This window comes from Phalacrocorax carbo, chromosome 7 (genome assembly GCF_963921805.1).
Source record: "Phalacrocorax carbo chromosome 7, bPhaCar2.1, whole genome shotgun sequence".
Lineage (NCBI taxonomy): Eukaryota > Metazoa > Chordata > Aves > Suliformes > Phalacrocoracidae > Phalacrocorax > Phalacrocorax carbo.
This window is the reverse complement of record NC_087519.1, coordinates 12,597,142-12,611,434: the sequence shown is the minus strand read 5'-3', so window position 1 is coordinate 12,611,434 and position 14,293 is coordinate 12,597,142. Positions and strand designations below refer to the sequence as shown.

Below are 14,293 nucleotides of genomic sequence, written 5' to 3'. Positions count from 1 at the left end.
ATTTCAATTTCACATAAATGGGGAAAAATTATTAAAAGGAACACTTTAAATTGGCCGTCCAATTTAAACACTTCTCTTATTTAATGACAAATTCCATAAACATTCTGATACCAATACTTCTTCCACTGCACGTCTTTCATTTCCGCTAACCCAATTTAACCTCTCATCCTCCTTGCATTCAGCTGCTGTACAAAGCATTTTTTTTGTTCTGACATCAGCAAGCGACTGAAGTGCTAGTTCTAGATTTAAAATGCCTTCTAAACCCATGACTTTTTGTATTGAATTTGGAACAGAGTTTGATGCAACTTGCACTGTTAGTTTAATATAGTATCACCTTGCATGGAGCCATATCTTGTTGGGTCCCTGCTGGGACCCGAGAGCTGAAATAGCACAAGGTTTAATGCATGGCACTTCATTTCGCCCAGGCTGGCTCAGGCCAAGAGAAGCATTTCAAATTATTTAGATAACCACACAGATTAAATACCCAGCAAGATAGCTTGCTAAGTCATTCATCATCTGCCATTCCTAGACTGTGCTTGTGTCCAGCAATGTTTTTACTAGAAGAGCCGTTCAGATGAATGGTATGTACATCTCTGCTGGATTTCCCCTGCCCAAGCAGCAGTCTAAACTTCTCAACCTGCCCTCAACGCCCTCTTCCTGAGATATGTGAAAGCTATTTGCCTAGACCCCCTCTGCCATCTTCTTCTCACCTATCTTTCCCCCTCACTGGCTTCTCTTGCTTTTTCTTTACGAGCCCCTCTAAGTCTACCCAAATACAGCATATGAAAACATTACACTCTCCTTATTTCAATCCTTCAAAAAGCTCACAAATTGTGCTCTTATTACTCCTTTACTCTTTACCTCAAGAATCAAGTAAGTGGAATAATTCACACGGCGTGGTACAATTCAGTTCCAGGCGTAGCATCTGCATCATTAAATTACATCTTATCTTAAAGGTTATTGGAGCCCAAGTAATCTAACATTGACTCTCCTTTCACAGCTATGTTTCACTTACCTCTTTTTTAACTGCCCATGTCAGTGGTAGATCTTTTTGCCTTTAAAGCCTGCAGCCTGGAAGTAATTTTTGATCCTGTGGTTTCTTCTGAAGCCTGTATTAATCTGACTGTAAAACTGTCATACTACCATTTTATGAATCTCTCCAAGTTACCACCCATACTGTCCCACCGGGACATGGAGATTCTCATAAAGGCTTTCATCATATCCCAGCAGGACAATTATAATTCATTGCTCACTGGTTTTACTATTACCTCTTATAAACATTTCAAGCTCAAGTAGTATTCTGTCACTCTACTGCTCAACTGAACTAAGACGTCTGGGCATATCATTCCAGCACAGAGCCTAGTCCAATGGCCCTTGAAGAAGCAGTTCAGGGTGCTTCACTTTAAGATCCATCTTAATTGCACTTTGAAGAAAGTGCACAGCATGCTCTTTCCACTGTATGTTTATGCTTCATTTCTTGCTCTAGTTCTCAGAAACTTAAGCAGAAGTAGGAGCTTTTGAGATCCTAAAATGTCCCATCACTGATGGACCCAGTTTCCTCCTAAATTAGCTGAACTTATCAGTCAAGTACCTAACAGATCTCCCCATCTTTTTGTTTTAAGTGACAAGTAGGTAAGTACAGCCAGTGACAAGTGCAAATAGGAAAATTCGCCTGACAGTGTGCCTGTTGTTACTGGTGTTACTAGGAGTTAAAATCATTCTCTATCCTACATCCCATGAATCACTGTAATTTTGTCATCTTATTTTGTGTTTTTAAACTACCTCTTCCATTTTCAGAATTTTATTAGGCAAGTACACTAGAAATTATCAGCATAGCATGTGCTTTCATTTCACAGCACTCAAGCAATCACTGCCACAGGACAAACACCCTCTGGATAGTAGCAAGCACAAATATGAAAAAACACAAAACATCCAGGATTATAAATGCTTTGACAATGTTAGTACTGGATCTTCCTTAAATGGCTAGCAGGTATGAATGATACAGTTGGAGGTGTTACAAATCACAGACTTACATATGTTTTAACACATTTTCCAGAAGGTGTCTGGACACAGTCCTGGTTAATCTGTTCTAGCTGATCCTGCTTGAGCAGGGGGTCAGACTAGATGATCTGAAAAGGTCCCTTCCACCCTAAGCAATTCTGTAAGCTGAAATACTGTTAGAAATTATGCTCTTTCCCCTGTAATTCTTATGGCTCTATTTAAAAAAAAAAAAAGTAGATAAATTATTTGATAGGTAGAAGTCACTCCAATAAATAGTAGATGTGCATTTTAGTGCACTGTTTTTGCTAGAGATAAACTGTTTTCCCTGGTCTTGCTGAAAATTCATCTATGAATAGATTGAACTGAGCCACTGTAAGCAGTGGGACCAACATAAAAGGACTTACAGCAAAAAATGGTGGCTTAATCTTGAGGCCAAAGAGTGCTTAGAGATTGCTGTGTATAGAGAAACAAGAAAGAAAGTGGTAAGTCTAATAAAACACACTGAATTTATTACCACTGCTGAAATGCCAGCAAGGACCCTTCTCCTGCTTCAGCACAGCAGAGCAGGGCCTTTGTTCCATGCTGTGTGTAGTGGCGCAGGATGAAGCATCATCCACCAGTCACCACTTGCCCAAGGAGGCAAGAACTGCAAGTACACAGGTTTCTGCTAAGCTCCTGTTTCCCTATGACTGTCAGCACCCCTGTGTTGGAAGCAGCAGCATCAGAGGGTCACAGCAGACCATTCATCCCAAGGAATAAGGAGGAAACAGGGACAGTACTGAAACTCCTGGAGATCACTGGGTAAACTATGCAAAAAAACATACATGATGAGCATGGGGCCATTACAAAACATGACCAAGATAATTTGGTAAGCCCAGCTTACTTGAGTTAAATGCTTTTTAAAAATAGAGTCACACACTAAGTTAAACATTCAGGGTCAAGGAAAACAGTGCAGAGGCCACCCATTCAGAGTGGGACCTGTAACCTTACACCACCACAAAAAGAAATTAAGGCCATGGCAAAGCAGACTGCAGTTATGTTAACCTACCTGTGCTAGTTTAGCCTGGGTAATACCCACAATAGACACATAGGAAATGTGTAAGATGGCAATAAAAAAATCAGGTGCTTACAAGGTTTCATATTTCTGTTCTTAAAATATAAAACTATATGCGTATATATACACGTGTGTACACACATACACTTCCAATTACTTCACCCTTTTCTAAAAATTATTTATTCCTAGCCTTTACACATCTTCCTACAAAGAGAAATATTGAATCTTGGTTTCTTTACATAAGGAAATACTGCCTTTTTTCCAAAAGGATGTTTTTCTGGATAAGGAGTGCAAAGCTAGGCTCTGTTTTACAATGGAGCAGAATTTGGAGAGTGATCTTTCTCTTAGGGCTCCTTTCTTTTCAGACCTTATTTAGGCCTCTTTTCTTTTCCTACAGCATTTCTCTAGAGTGCCAAACCGTACGAGCTGTCACTGAAAAAAAATTAAAACCAGTCATTATTCGTGAACTTCTCAAGGCCAAGTGGACGTGTGAATTATTTCCTATAATTTTTTGCAACTTTTATGCTGAGATAGGGTATGAGATATCTTTCTAAATGTAACAGTTTACTTCAGAAAAGCTTTGGTTTTTACAGAGATTTCATCAACTCTGTTGCAAATATGTTGCAAGGAAACTTACATGTGACAAAACCTTGCACTGACCATTTTGAGCACCTCTGCTTAAGCTGCATTCTCATTAGCATTTTGCAGCTGACCTACATAAAAGAATTGTTTTACTTGGAAATGCCCGTGTCAGTTTATCACTGCGTTAGGTATGAACTATGGTGTTTTAAAAGAGGTTCTATTTTCTTTGTTAGAACCAACCATTACGAAAGTTTTAGATCACTTCAAAAAACAAACACACAAAGAAAAAAAATGAAGTCCATAACACAAACTTGACTAAGGTATCACACACAGAATTGACTTTTTTCTGTTGCAACTGTAACAAAAATTTTCAGCTTAGCAGCTCAATAAGAAATAAAAAGATATGAATGGCAAAAATTCATGTAAAACTTCAAGGTGAATCACAAGGAAAACATTTGTTTTCAGTGTAACAAATGAAAGATTTCAGGTAGCTGTGCTTACTTGTATCAGAATATACTATAGCCCAGAGAAGGAACATTTCTCTCTATAAATGGCTAAGTGGGCACTGTAACTTCTCAGCTGCATTTACTCATTCCCTGTACCATATTCAACTCGAGAGGTCACCATTATGAAAGCATCTTTTCTATGGAAAGCTCCATGAGAAATTAGTTATGCTCAGCTATTTAATGTTCTACAAGTTTCGTAATGACCCAGGAATTGGGAGACAGCTGAAATTAGAAAAATGAGCATGTTACAATGGTACTAAAAGAGTAAGAATGGCTTGAAGACACTCATTCTGAAGGCCTCAAGTGCAACACACCATGCTGCAATAACAACCAAAATCAGTAAAAGCTGACACAATCTTTCCGTACACACACACAAAAAAATCTGACTTTCGTGATAGAACACATCAGACAGATTCTTCCCAGTTCTCACTGGAGCTCCACAAAGCACAAATCTGTCTGGCAGTGCCATTCAGGGAAGTTATATCTTTCAACTGCCTGCACTCTGTATATAAAAATCATATCTGTAATAATGTAACATCCCATAACCAAACATAGACATCTCTTTGTGTATATAACTTCAGCTAAACCTCCTGATGAAAGCAGAGGCCTCCACTCTTCATTTCTTAAGACGCTACAAGGCAGATCACAAGTGCCACACACGAGGAAAGCCAGTGCAAGGTTCAGCCCCTGTCTGCAATGAGAGCAGAACTGAATTTCTTGCATTGCAAACACGTGCCAGAGGCTGCCAGCACACCTGGAGGTAGGCATCAGGTTCAACAACAGAACTGTCTGTGGTACCAGGAGAACAATCTCGGTGATTTTCTTGAGTACCTTCAATGTTCTACATGCAAGAATCAAATCTTACAGATTAGAACAATGTAGCTATTTCATTCAAACGTTTGTATTAAAATTTATACCAAAATATGGGCTCCTCAATTTGTATGCATTTCCACTTCTATGACTAAAACCAAATCAAAATAAACCAAAGGCCAAATAATACCTTACTGCATATTTAAAGGTCAGTGCCCTTAGCAGCCAATCAAGAAGGCACGGAAATACAGAAAGGGCTGCCAAATAGTTGAATGAAAACTTTGGACTTGTTTGACTGAAATCAAAACTCAATTGGGAACAAAATGTAAATGTTCGGCTTCATGTACAAAAGTTGGAGCCATCACATCTCACAAGAGACCTAAGCCCCTATGTACTGAATAATTTATGGATCTTGATTAAGATTTAAGCATATATCTGAAGAAACATTTTAAAACTTGTTGTGTGACATTTTGAGATGCAGAAAGCATAGAGCAAGCGACACAGGACTGCTTATAGGGTATATTTCAAAGGAGTAGAACAATGGATAAAAGCCTTCATATACACAAGATCCTAAAAATGCTTTTTGCCATTAAATAACAGACTGAGCTTAGTCCTGAGGTCTGATCCAGAGATCTATTGACTGTATTGCTAAGTATTATAAACCATCTTAAATCACACATAGTTATTCCACAGAGGCTGTTTTCTCCACCATTAAGCTGCAGCTTCAATTTTAAAAATTAAAAAACTCCTAACCCATTTATCTCAACCTCTTTTATAGAAAAGATAATCCAAGACACTGATACTGAATTTTTGTTTTAAAACTGAAAGGGTGGCAAAATGTATTAAAATTATTTTAAAGACAGTAAAATGTCACTCGGTGACTGAATACATTTACCCTCAGCCTGAAGCCATTTCTCATAATTTTTCAGGGGGAAAATAGTGTGCAAGAATCCTTATTCCAGGCCTTCAAGCTTATCCATCCTTTAGTTTGCTGCTATAATACTGTACATGTATTCATGTTACAGGGCTGCAGAAACTACATGTCTATGTCAACAGATGTGTTTCTTGGAAGACAGCTACAGAAATCAAGTTTATTCAGATGTTTGCCAGCTACCATATGCTGCAATACTACTTTAAATGCAACATAAGGCTTTGGGAACATACTTTTACTGCTATCTACACTTTGTTATTTACTTTCCATTTAGACTAAATACCAGAGACGGGGCACACTAAGGGGTGCAGTGTCCTCTTTGTGAAAACATTCTACCCGTTGTAATATTTAGAAAGAAAAAAATATACACAGCACTACACTACTCTCGACCACTTTCAGCGGCTGCACTTTCATAGAGAGGCTCTGGGAAAGATATTTTTACATATGGCATTAATTCTGGGAACTTTTAATAATGGCCAAATATAATTAAAAATTATGCAAAAATTCCTGCCATGAAGAGAGCAGTACAGAAACGACTCTGTTTGAAGAAAAAGCAATCATTTGCTCATATTCTGAGAACAGAGAAAACCAAAACACACGTGGTACTTTTTTAATATTTGAACTCCATCAAGCCCAATTCAGCTTCTATGCGAAATGAGTGGCAAAACTCCAAAATGCAGCAGAATTGAGCCCCTGATGTTGTCACAAGCATTCAAATAAACAAACAGGGCTGTAACACATTCTACGCTTCCACTGTGTTCCTCTAAATGGATCCAGACAGAAAAAGAAAAGCGCATTTCATTGCGTTTTTGCAATACAAGGATAACAACAATGTATAATTTTATATTATATAGAATTCACTTTCTTAAAGTATAATCATCCAAATGTCCAAAGAGAACCAGATTCAGAGTCAAAAAAGCTTTATGCACAAGTTTGGAGGAACTAGTTCTACCAAATCTGATAGGAACATCTGATCTCTCTGGGCTTCTAATATCACTTTTCCCTCTGGACTTTCATTAAGTGCATGACATAGGGGTATTTTCACATGACCCAAACGTGAGCATCTCACTCAGCCAGCTAAATCCCCTAGGCCCTTTTACAGACAATAAATGATATTCTCAATCATCCTAAGGGGAACATAAATTAAGTCTCTGCTCTCAATCTCTTCAGCAACTCTAAAAGGAATGGCAGAATCTGTAACTCACTTGAGTTATGCAGCATTAAAAGTTGAATGGCGTAAAGATAACATCCAGCTTTTAACCAGAAGAAGAAATTTTGCCTTCCTTGCATCTTCATTTTCTGTTACCTGTAATTTCTTTTCATTAACAATATGGCTAAGTGACACGCTAAAAGCTGAATGTACCTCTGAGATCTTAACTGACTCTGAAAGCTTGGGCCAAAATCCAGCAAGGCCCTTAAGCACTTGAATAATTTTATGCATATTGACACCTCAGGTTTGAATTTAAATGCATGTCAAATCCCATTACTAGATCACAGCCAGAGAACTCAGCACCTTCCAGAGGAATCCTTGAAGGTCAAATTTTAACTGAGCCAATATCCATGAAATATTTTCCTTTTGTACTACATATTTTAAATGTGTCTTAAATTGCTGTAGGAAGCATTTTCAACTCCACTACACTTCCACTGTTTAGCTTATGTCATGTTCACCTGTTGATGAACATTATCCCAAAGAAAAGCTTGTGATACACCTGCATATACTTGACACTATGTCCAGGAGGCTTTCCCCACCCTGGAAAGGTGCCAAACACCATACACAGCAGCCTAGGGACTGATGATACATGTGTACCACTTTCAACCATGCTACAGTTATCAATACAGCTCTGTCGAAGCGTATCTCACCAGTGACATGGTACACACTCCCAGAATACAAAGAGGAACTCCATTGATAGTAATGAATCTAAAAAATCCTTTTGCTCATGTTTATAGTGTTTTATACCATCATTAACACTTCTAATACACACAAAAAGCAATTTGTGTGCCAAGGTTGTCCAAGGCCAGCTGCTACCCTCTCAAAGAATGACTGAGTACATAAAAATACCCATGCCACAAATTTGATGCAGTTTGCTGCACTGCAAAAGCAGCAGGTTTTTCACCAGATAAAGCCCTTTCATTGTGCATGTATTTGAAGTCATTGACCTACACAAAAGTCTCGTAGATCTTCATTAATGATCATATGGTCAGCATTTACTGAAGTAATACCAATCAGGCTAATTTGTATTACAAATATGGACCAAATGTATGGAAAAGCTACTTAGAACAGTAGAGACAGAACTACTCAACGTGCCTCTGGATGCAAGAAACTGGCTCTAACTTTGCTACAACCACCTGCAACATTTTAATTGTTTTCCGCATCAGATTATTGGAATGACCCCCATTAATTTGGTTGCCTCAACATTGTTTTATTCAAGGCACTTCTAAACTATTACATATGCAGCAAAGGCTGGAATATTCTTCGGTCTGTGACATACGTGCCACAAACACTGACTGTTACTACTAGTTGATGCTTGTAGAGAGAAGCACTGCGTGATACACAGCAGTAAATTACTTACATCACTGTTAGCTTGTGGCATGGCATAACCGAGAAGTCAAACCACAGCCAAACAGATGGAGAATGCGTATGCCATGAAACTGTATCACTTCACATTACATTTATATCCAGAAATGGTGTTTTCAAAACAATCTGCCTCTCCTGCTTCCCCCAGAAATGGGACAGTTTAAGAGACTATTTCTCTTGAGTAATTTCCTTTCCCTCCCCCATGCATAGAGATGCTTTGGTTTTGTTTTTTTCTCCCCCCTCCCCTTTTTTTTCTTTATTAGAAAGACAAGTTTTACTCTACAAGGCATGAATCTTGTCAATTTATTGGATAACATCCATCCATATATACATCAGAAGCCCACCAGGGAGTGTCACAAATCCACATAACTTTCCAAAGCTAGATTCAAAATATGAACCTCTTGCTTAGCTGACAGATGTGTAAAATCATATGCAGCCAGCCAGCTCCCTAATGACCACACAGGTGCATGTGCTGAACAATGCAAGTTATTCTGACTAAGACCAACATTAGCTTATACTTGAGAAGTTATCTTCAGAAAAAGTTTTTCTGATGGCATAATGTGATTCTGACACCAAAAAAACACCACACGCTTTTTAGAGGAGGGGAACATGTTAGCTCAACTAGGTAGAGAGACTGCAGGAAATCTCTGAAAGAAGCCAAATTTCAGAGGTTTTCTAGGAAGATATGACTATCGTTTGGCCTCAATGCTGCAGTGAGCATTAACCAGAAATACTACAGCTCATTAATGTCTATCTTCTCTTTTACTGATAACTATAGAATCAAACACATGTTCTGAGCAAAAACTGCCTATTGATGAGGCACACAAGTTACAGATTTCCACTTCAGTTGTGCGCAGTAACATGCACGGGATTTCATGACAGCGTGATTTGGCTCAAATGGCTCTGTGTCACCAGTTTATCACTCCACCCAACACAAAGCAGGAGCCCTGAGGAACAGGACTGAAGCTGTTAGCAGGCTTCAGCCTTGAAACTTGCCCTGATGAGGTGGAGTCAAACTGGTTGCAGATCAGGCAACATAAAAGAAGCACTGAACATTCTTTTGAACTTGCATTTTATACCTTCTCACTAGGCTGAAGGCTCAAACTCTTCACCCATGGAGAATAAGCAGTCATTGCTTGACATTCAAAGCCTTTTCAGTAATATTCAGTACACTCTTTACCTATAAAGCACTTATTCCCTTAAAACTTAGGAGTTTTAACTTAATTTTCCATTCCTCTTACTCCTCTCCAGCAGTGAGATTCAAAGGTTCAGAATAGAGCTACTTTTCAATCTTCAGAAAAACTTCACCATCAGTTTGAAATACTTTTACACCATCTGAGTGGACAACTGGTAAGACTTCACACAGTGGCAACACAGCAATTTTATCTGCTGTAGGAAATACCTGCTTCATCCTACCATCTACTCAAGCACAGAATGAAAAGCTTTGGTCCCCTAAGATTTGTCGTTCTGCATCACCCACCTACACTGCCCATATAAAAAAAGCCAACCATTAGTCCAGATGTAGCACCAGCAGTGGTGATCATCTGACACACTCAGATACACGAATACACACAGAATCATATAGGTTGGGAACGGCCTTTAAGATCATTGAGTCCAACCGTAAACCAAATACCACCAGTTCACCACTAAAACATGTCCCTAAGCACCACATCCGAACATCTTTTAAATACTTCCAGGGATGGTGACTCAACCACTTCCCCAGGGCAGTCTTTTCTAATCCCTCACAACCCTTTCGGTGAAGTAATATTTCCTAATATCCAATCTAAACCTCCCCTAGTGCAGCTTGAGGCCATCTCATCCTATCACTTGTTACCTTGGAGAAAAGACCAATACCCACCTTGCTACAGACTCCTTTCAGGTAGTTGTAGAGAGCAATAAGGTCTCCCCTCAGCCTCCTCTTCTCCAGGCTAAACAACCCCAGCTCCCTCAGTCACTCCTCGTAAGGACCTGCTCTCCAGACCCCTCAACAGCTTTGTTGCCATCCTCTGGACATGCTCCAGCAACTCAATGTCCTCCTTGTACTAAAGGGCCCAAAACTGAACACAGTACTCAAGCTATAGCCTCACCAGCATCAAGTACAGGGGGACAATAATTTCCTTAGTCCTGCTGGCCATGCTATTCCTGATACAAGCCAGGATGCTGTTGGCCTTCTTGGCCACCTGGGCACACTGCTGGCTATCGACCAATGACCCCAGGACCTTCTCTGCAGGGCAGCTTCTCAGCCACTCTTCCCCAAGCCTGTAGTGTTGCATGGGGTTGTTGTGGTCCAAGCGCACAACCCAACACTGAGCCTTGCTGAACCCCATACAGTTGGACTCAGCCCATTGATCCAGCCTGTCCAGATCCCTCTGTAGAGCCTTCCTTCCCTCAAGCACATTAACACTTCCACCCAACTTGGTGTCCCCTGTAAGCTTACTGAGGCTGCACTCAACCCCCTTGTCCAGATCATTGATAAAGATATTAAACAGAACCGTCCCCAACACCGAGTCCTGGGAAACATCACTCACAACTGCTGCCAACTAGATCTAACTCCATTCACCACAACTCTTTGGGCCTGGCCATCCATCCAGTTTTTTACCCAATGAAGAGTAGACCCATCCAAGCCATGAGCAACCAGTTTTTCCAGGAGAACATTGTGGGAAACAGTGTCAAAGGCTCTACTGAAGTCTAGGTAGACAAAACTCACTGCCAGAGGTTTCAAGTGCTAAGCACATCCCCTACATGCAAAGCCAAAATCATGTTATTAATGTCTATTCTGTCCCAGGTTCATAGATATGTAACACTACATGCTATGTGAGTATTATGTATGAACTTCCAAATAAAAAGACTGATAGGTCTAACAAACGAAAATGTTTTATTTTTAGTATTACAAAATTCAACAGAATCATAGAATCATAGCATGCTTTGGGTTAGAAGGGACCTTTAGAGGTCACCTAGCCCAACCCCCCTGCAGTGAGCAGGGACATTTTCAACTAGGGACATCAAGTTTCTCAGAGACATTCAAGGTCAGTTTGGACATGGCTCTAGGGATGGGGCCTCCACAACCTCTCCGGGCAACCTGCCCCAGTGTTTCACCACCCTCACAGTAAAAATTTTTCCTTTATATCTGGCCTAAATCTACCCTCCTTTAGTTTAAAACCATTACCCCTTGTCCTGTCACAACAGGCCTTGCTAAAGAGATTGTGCCCATCCTTCCTGTAGTCCCCCTTTAAGTACTGAAAGGCCGCAATGAGGTCTTCCCAGAGCCTTCTCCTCTCCAGGCCAAACCACCCCAACTCTCTCAGCCTGTCCTCATAGGGGAGGGGCTCCAGTCCTTGGATCATTTTTGTGGCCCTCCTCCAGACCTGCTCCAACAGTTCCATGTCCTTCCTGTGCTGAGGGCTCCAGAGCTGGACGCAGTACTCCAGGTGGGGTCTCACCAGAGCAGAGTAGAGGGGGGGCAGAATCACCTCCCTCAACCTACACTAGCCACATAGCCTGGGATACAGTTGGCTTTCTGGGCTGCAATCACACGTTGTTGGCTCATGTCCAGCTTTTCATCCACCAATACCCCCCAAGTCCTTCTTCGCAGGGCTGCTCTCAATCTCTTCATCCCCCCGCCTGTATCGATATCGGCGGTTGCTCTGACACAGGTGCAGGACTTTGCACTTGGCCTTGTTGAACCCCATGAGATTCTCAAAGGCCCACCTCTCCAGCTTGTCCAGGTCTCTTTGGATGACACCCCTTCCTTCTGGTGTGTCAACTGCATAGCTCAGCTTGGTGCCATCTGCAAACTTGCTGAGGGTGCACTCAATCCCACTGTCTATGTCATTGATGAAAATATTAAACAGTACTGGTCCCAGTACAGACCCTTGAGGGACACCGCTTGTCACCAGTCTTCATCTGGACATTGAGCCATTGACCACTACCCTCTGGGTATGACCATCCACCAATTCCTTATCCACCAAACAGAACACGCATCAAATCCATATCTCTCCAGTTTAGAGAGAAGGATGCTGTGGGGGACAGTGTCAAAGGCCTTACAAAAGTCCAGATAGATGACATCTGTAGCTCTTCCCTTGTCCAGTGATGTAGTCACTGCATCAGTAGAAGGCCACTAGGTTGGTCAGGCAGAACTTGCCCTTGGTGAAGCCATGCTGGCTGCCTCGAATCACCTCACTGTCCTCCATATGCCTTAGCACAGCTTCTAAGAGGATCTGTTCCATGATCTTCCCAGGCACAGAGGTGAGGCTGACAGGATGGTAGTTCCCCAGGTCCTCCCTTCTACCCTTTTTAAAGATGGGCATTATGTTTCCCTTCTTCCCGTCCCACAGGGACTTCACCTGACTGCCATGACTTTTCAAGTATCATGGAGAGTGACTTGGCAACTACATCAGCCAGTTTCCTCAGGACTCTGGGATGCATCTCATCAGGTCCCATAGACTTGTGTATATCCAGGTTTCTCAGGCAGTCATGAGCCTGATCTTCCCTTACAGTGGGAGACGCTTTACCCCCCGATCTCCATCCTGCGATCCATCAACTTGGGAAGGGTGAGGAGAGAGGTTAGCAGTGAAGACTGAGGCAAAAAAGTTAAGTACGTCAGCCCTCTCCTCGTATGTTGATACTAGGCCACCATTCTTGTTCACTGGAGGCAGTATGTTTTCTTTGACTTTCCTTTTCTGGTTGATGTACCTGTAGAAGCCTTTCCTGTTACTCTTTGCATCCCTTGCCAAATTCAGCTCCAGCCACACCTTGGCCCTCCTGACCCCATCCCTACGCTCTTCCAAGGATACCTGTCCCTGCTTCCACTGCCTGTGCAGTTCCCCCTTGCTCCTTAGTTTGACCAGCATGTCTCAACTCAGCCATGCTGGTCTCTTCCCTTCTTTGCTTGATTTCTTACACCTGGGAACTGAGAGATCTCGTGCTTTAGGGAATGCGTTCTTGAAGATCTGCCAGCTCTCTTCTGATCCCTTTCCCCTGAGGACCTTTTCCCAGGGTCCTGATGACTAACTGCTTGAAGAGCTGGAAGTCTGCTTTCCTAAAATTTAGGGTCCTGACTATGCTCCTCACTTTTCCCATATCCCTCAGGAGTGTCAACTCCACCAGTGCCTGATTACTGCAGCCCAGGCTGTCTCCAATCTTGACATCACTGATGAGCTCACTTGCATTGGTGACCATCAGGTATAGTATTGCATCCTCTCAAGTAGGGTTTTCTATTACCTGGCTCAAGAAGTTATCCTCAATGCATTCTAGGAATCTCCTGGATTGCCTACAGCTCACCGTGCTACTTTTCCAGCAGATGTCAGAGTGGTTGAAGTCCCCCAGTAGCATTATACCTAAACATTGTTCACTATACCTCTCTCAAATGAACCATTAAATTGGTTTAATAACCCTGAAAAAAAAAATCCATATACTGGATAAGACAGTTGGTATTGCTGTGTTTTCATCTGGAAACAGCTGTGATTATCACTACAGATACACAAATAAAAAGCTAAAATTGATAACAACAAATCTGTTCAAAATGGAAAGAATTGAATAAACTCGGTCAAAACAAAATATGTTAAAGACAGAGGCAAGATGCTGCTTATCATTGGTAAGAAAATGTATCAGAGTTATAAGGAGCTTTTCTGATGACTTAGAAACTGGAGTTTAAGTAAAAACACTTATCAACATTTTTTATTTGCCACCTCTTCCACTGGAGTGTTTTCATAGCCCCTGTGTTTAAGAAGCTCCCTTATTGCCAAAAATGTTACTTAAAATTTGTTTTCAATCTTAAGACTAACAAAAATAAATTCAGTTATTTCAACTATAGATTAGAAGAGGTAATGGCTTGA

The 14,293-nt window shown here is 41.2% G+C and overlaps 1 protein-coding gene across 1 annotated transcript in view; it reads right to left on the bottom strand.

Annotated features, from left to right (window-relative positions):
* FBN1 (fibrillin 1) overlaps positions 1-14,293 on the bottom strand; it is a 161,760-nt gene that overhangs the window by 122,193 nt on the left and 25,274 nt on the right. The window lies entirely within an intron of this gene.